Genomic DNA, 6,221 nt, shown 5'->3' on the forward strand with positions numbered 1-6,221 from the left:
GTTGCAGAACAGAACAAATTTCAGGAAAATCGGACCTCGTTTGCCCTATCAAACAGTGGTTTTCCGATAACCTGTCAGATTGCTAGTTTACACTAGTTAAGGGCAGTTTCGTAATTTTCTTAGTTTCGGCATTTTAGACTTGTTTTCAGTAGTTTCTGTATTTCAGAAGTTGCATAATCATCATACAGCATTAGTAGAAGTAATTTGGTTAATTTTAGAATTAATTTAGTATGTTATTTAATTTTTGTTTGATAAATAGCATTTGTTTATTATTTTCGTAGAATTAGACATAGTTGTAATTGTTGTTTGCATCATTAAAATAGAAAACTAACTTTGTATTTTTCTGCATTTTTTAGGTTGAAAAGCATATTTAGTTTCCAGGGTTAGTATACAAGTGAAAAGATTCTCTAAGTGGCGAAAAGACAGAATTACCCTTGGCGTGGAGCAGAAGACTAAATGCTTGTTTATTGTTCTTTTAGTGCTTAATTGTAGTTGTATTCACTTTATAATTGTAGATTGTCATTTGATATTAATAAATTAAATTTTCTAGAATTATAGTGATTAATTCCTGTTCCCTGAGGATCGACCCGTACTTACCACTTTGTGGAAAGTCGGTTTTTATATTTTTGGTTGACGATTTTCCAAAGTTTTATTGAAAATAACTGTTTTAAAAAGAGCAAATCCAAAATATCAACCAAATTTTGGCGCCGTTGCCGGGGAACGGCGAATTAATTACTTTATTTCTTAGAGTTTAATTTATTATTATTTTGTTTTAGTTAGTTAATTAGTTGTTTTCTTTTTAGTTAGTAGGATTAGTAAGTGAATATAGGATTAACATAGTTAGTAAATATAGGATTCACATATTGTTCTTTTTAGGATTCACTTAATTATCATTCTGCAAGGAGCGATTAGACAGGTGGGTTTTAGAAAAACATAGTTTGTGATTTCCTGTATTTATTTGTTTTAGCATTTTAGAATAGTTTACTTTGTTATTTAATTATTTAGTATAGAATTCTGACATAGCTATATAGCATATTTGTTTGTTTTTAGTTACTGTTATTTGCTTATTTACATTTTAGTATCTGTGCTAGTTTAATTTTTTTTTAGTTAGGTCGTTTGCTTACATCTGGTCTTAGTACCAGTGTATGCAGGGTCGACGAGGTCTAGGAACCCCATTACACCCATTTGTTGACAACCCAGAGAGAATTTTACATTCTCATCGAAGTTCGGCAACAATGGCTGACATGGATCCTCCACCTCCACCCCCAGTTCTTTCGCGCCCTCTGCGGGAATACTTCATTCCCACAGACTATGTTCAGGCATCCTACATTCGGAGACCCGATGTAGGAGCGCCACATTATGAGATTAAGGCCAGCATTATTCAAATGCTTCCATCCTTTTATGGCCTTAGTCATGAGGATCCCTACCGACACTTAGATGAATTCCTCGAAATCTGTTCTACTGTTAAGATACAAAATTTCGATGATGATGCGTTGAGGTTGACTCTATTCCCTTTTTCATTGAAGGACAAAGCCAAGTATTGGCTAAAGTCCTTAGATTCTGTAGAAATAGAGTCCTGGGATCAGTTGCAACAGGAGTTTCTTCGGAAATACTTTCCCATTGGTCGCACGAACCAATATCGTAGAGCCATCACTAGCTTTTCAGAGCTAGATGGTGAGCGCTTTCATGAGACCTGGGAGAGAATGAAGGATCTCCTCAGGAAATGCCCCCATCATCAGGTGCCGAAATGGCAACTGGTGCAGAGTTTCTATGATGGATTGTCTGACAAGAATCGTCAGATGATCGACTCTTCATGCGGTGGGACATTCATGCTGAAGAGCGAGGACGAAGCATGGAGGCTATTTGATACATTGGCCGAGAATTCACTCCACCATGCTTCGAGCTCTCATTCTGTTAGAGCCACACCCAGCATTCAGAAGAAAGCTGGCGTTCTTGAGATTGGTCCATCTACTGCACTACAGTGTAAAGTAGACATGATTGCTCAGAAGCTGGACCAGCTTCTCTCAGGACCATCCACTACACAGCAGGTGTGTACTCTTTGTGCCAGTCCGGCACACGAGATCACTGAGTGCCCTTCAGCAGCTCAGTACCCTGAATTTGTTCAAGAACAAGTTCAGGCAGCTCAGGGTTACGTCAGACCGCCAAATAACCCATTTTCATCGACATATAATCCGGGTTGGCGTAACCATCCCAATTTTTCATGGAAGAATCCACAGTCTTCTATACAGATGCCTTCTTCCTCTCAGCCAGTTCGGCAGCCATCTTTTACTCAGCCATTTCAAAGACCGAACTATGCTCAGTCTTCTTCTTCTTCAGTTCCTTCCCCGATTCAGCAGGAGTCTGCCCCGCAGACATCTTTTGAGGAGAGACTTCTCCAGGCATTCCAAGAGGTGAAAACCTCTAATCAGAACGCCTTCGAGAAGTGTAGCCAGATTTTGAGCTCACATACGCAGTCCATTGCGAAGTTAGAGTCGCAAATGGGACAGTTAGCTGAGGCTATTAGTAGGAGACCCGAGGGTACATTGCCGAGTCAGGCTGTCATGAACCCGAAGGGTAAGGACCAGATGACTGGAGGCCTATTTCATACTGAGACACAGCAGCAGGCTAAATCAGTTATGGCCTTGAGGAGTGGACGTGAGTATCACGTTGAGAGTAGAGAGAAGATAGAGGAGCCAGAGACCATTGTTTCACCTACGTCGGCTCAATCATCATCCCCATCCCCATCATCACCTTCATCATCTTTATCCTCAGAGAAGAAGAAGGATAGGAGTGAGCCTTCTCGCAAAGAGGAGGAGCCAGCAGAGTATATCCCCCCACCACCCTATCCCAAAGCATTAGAGTCTCCTGGTTATAGAGGGAAGCAAGGTGCGAAGATCCAGGACATGCTTGATATCTTCAAGCATGTACAGATCAACCTACCTTTGCTCGATGCTATTCAGCAGGTGCCGGCTTATGCCAAATTTCTGAAGGAGCTATGTACGCAAAAGAGGAAATCCAGAGAGCGAGTTCCTAACAGGGTCCATCTGACTGAGCAGGTGAGTTCAGTACTTCAGCATCAGACACCACCCAAGCTCAAGGACCCTGGAGCACCTATCATTGCTTGTACTATAGGGAACATCCGGATAGAACGCGCATTGCTCGATCTTGGAGCAAGCGTGAACATTCTTCCCGAATATTTCTTTGATTCTTTCGGGTTAGGGGAGATGAGATCGACTCCGATTACACTTCGACTGGCAGATCGTTCCGTCAAGGTACCGAGAGGTGTCTTGGAGGACGTGCTAGTTAAAGTGGATGACTTTTATTTTCCAGTCGATTTCATTATCCTTGATATGGAAGGAGTAGACAGCCAGCACCAGACTCCGATTATTTTAGGCAGACCATTCTTGGCGACTGCCAATGCGTGCATCAATTGTAGAACTGGAGCCATGGATCTCTCATTTGGCAATAGGAAGGTAAAACTGAATATTTTCAATGCCGCGATGGGACCAGCAGGAGACATGGACTGCTTTCATGTAGACATTGCACAGGAGTTAGTGGAGGAGCAGCCCGAGTTGTACATTACTGAGGATTCTTTAGATTTGTACCATATAGAGAAGAATAGCGGTTTAGATAGTGTAGATGTGTCTAGAGTGTCGTCGGAGAGACCACCTTGGGGAGCAGTCAGGGAACCCCTTCCACCACTTGCGGAGACCCCCGCCAAATCGTCGATCGAGTCGCCTCCGAAACTTGAGTTGAAACCCTTACCGGATTCACTCAAGTATGCATATCTCGGAGATGATGAGACTCTGCCTGTGATCATCTCGTCCTTGCTCACTGAAGAGCAGGAACAGAGATTGCTGACTATTCTTCGGGAGCACAAGGCAGCGATTGGATGGGGAGTTGCTGATCTAAAGGGGATTGATCCTTCATTCTGCATGCATAGGATCCATTGTAATGAGGAAATCAAGCCATTTAGGGATATGCAGAGAAGGCTAAATCCCAACATGAAGGAAGTGGTGAAGAAAGAAGTGGTGAAGTGGTTGGATGCCGGAATCATTTATCCTATTTCTGATAGTCAGTGGGTCAGTCCGATTCAAGTTGTGCCGAAGAAGTCAGGACTCACTGTGGTTGAGAATGAGAAGGGTGAGAGAATTCCGATGAGGACCACTACAGGATGGCGAGTCTGCATCGATTATAGGAAGTTGAATGTGGCAACTAGGAAAGATCATTTCCCATTGCCATTTATTGATCAGATCTTAGAGCGACTCGCAGGACAGAGCTACTACTGCTTTCTAGACGGATATTCAGGATACAATCAGGTAGCTGTCCATCCTGACGACCAAGAGAAGACCACGTTTACATGTCCTTATGGCACCTTCGCATTTAGACGTATGCCTTTTGGGCTCTGTAATGCCCCGGCTACTTTTCAGAGGTGCATGCTTGCTATCTTCTCGGACATGATTGATGATGTGATGGAAGTTTTTATGGACGACTTTTCAGTGTATGGCTCTTCTTTTGAAGATTGCCTCCATAAACTTGCTCGAGTACTGAGTAGGTGTGTGGAGACCAATCTCGTCCTGAGTTGGGAAAAGAGCCATTTTATGGTCCAGGAGGGGATTGTGTTAGGACACATTGTGTCCAAGCATCGTATTGAGGTTGACAGAGCAAAGGTGGAATCCATTTCTCGTTTGACTCCACCCACCTCTGTGAGGCAGATTCGATCATTTTTAGGGCATGCGGGATTTTACAGGCGGTTCATAAAAGATTTCAGCAAAATCTCTCGACCGCTTTGCACGTTATTGGAGAAAGACCAGCCCTTTGTTTTCGGTGAGGATTGTATGAAGGCCTTTGAGATTCTCAAAGAGGCCTTGATTACTGCACCTATTTTGAGACCTCCAGATTGGACTCTCCCATTTGAGATTATGTGCGATGCTTCTGATTATGCTATGGGGGCCATTCTAGGACAACGCATTGATAGGAAGCCCTATGTGATCTACTATGCGAGTAGAACTCTGTCTGATGCACAGATGAATTATACTACGACAGAGAAGGAACTACTTGCGGTAGTTTTCGCATTGGATAAATTTAGGTCCTATTTACTCGGTTCGAAGGTGGTTGTCTATTCTGATCATTCTGCATTGAAATATTTGTTGAATAAGAAAGACACCAAACCGAGATTGATTCGTTGGGTCCTACTACTACAAGAGTTTGATCTCGAGATTCGAGATAAGAAAGGAAGCGAGAATGTAGTAGCAGACCATCTTTCCAGACTGATCGTGGAGACCACGCAGGATCAGAGACCGATCAGTGATTCTTTCCCCGACGAGCAGATCATGTCAGTCAGTACATCGCAGTTACCCTGGTTTGCAGATATTGTGAACTATCTGGTTTCGAGGCAGATACCTGAGCATTGGAACAAGAATGAGCGTGAGAGGTTCCTATCTCAGGTGAGGCACTATTATTGGGATGAACCGGAGTTGTTCAAATACTGTGCAGATCAGATCATTAGGAGATGCGTTCCGGAGGAGGAATACCAATCCATTTTGAATTTTTCCCATTCGTTAGCCTGTGGAGGGCATTTTAGTAGTAGGAAGACGGCTGCAAAGGTTTTGCAGTCAGGATTTTATTGGCCCACACTCCACAGGGACGCTCATGAGTTCTGTAGGCGATGCCTGCGATGTCAGCAGATTGGAAACATGTCCAAGAGGGACATGATGCCCTTGCTACCGATTTTGATAGTCGAAATTTTTGATGTTTGGGGCATTGATTTCATGGGACCATTTCCGCCCTCATTCGGAAATTTATATATTCTGGTGGCGGTTGATTATGTGTCCAAGTGGGTCGAGGCTGTGGCCACCAAGACCAATGATCACAGAGTAGTGCTTAAGTTCATTAAGCACAACATTTTCAGTCGTTTTGGAGTGCCACGTGCGATGATTAGCGATGGTGGCAAGCATTTTAGGAATGTTCAGATAGCTTCTCTGCTGAGAAGATATTCTGTCAATCATAGATTCACCACTCCATATCATCCGCAGACTAGTGGACAGGTTGAAGTGTCCAATAGGGAGATTAAGCGAATTTTAGAAAAGACAGTTCGTCCGGACCGCAAGGATTGGTCCCAGCGCTTAGATGATGCACTTTGGGCATATAGAACTGCATTCAAGACTCCCATTGGCATGTCTCCGTATCGCCTTGTATTCGGGAAAGCATGCCATCTTCCT

At 43.3% G+C, this 6,221-nt stretch overlaps 1 non-coding gene across 1 annotated transcript; it reads right to left on the bottom strand.

The window, feature by feature from the left end:
- Positions 1 to 1,638: 1,638 nt before the first annotated feature.
- LOC149837751 (small nucleolar RNA R71) lies at positions 1,639 to 1,741 on the bottom strand. Its single transcript, XR_016432293.1, has one exon. It is a non-coding gene; the product is annotated as a small nucleolar RNA R71 (small nucleolar RNA).
- Positions 1,742 to 6,221: the final 4,480 nt, after the last annotated feature.

The sequence above is a fragment of the Nuphar pumila genome, chromosome 5, assembly GCF_984573655.1.
Source record: "Nuphar pumila chromosome 5, dmNupPumi1.hap1.1, whole genome shotgun sequence".
NCBI lineage: Eukaryota > Viridiplantae > Streptophyta > Magnoliopsida > Nymphaeales > Nymphaeaceae > Nuphar > Nuphar pumila.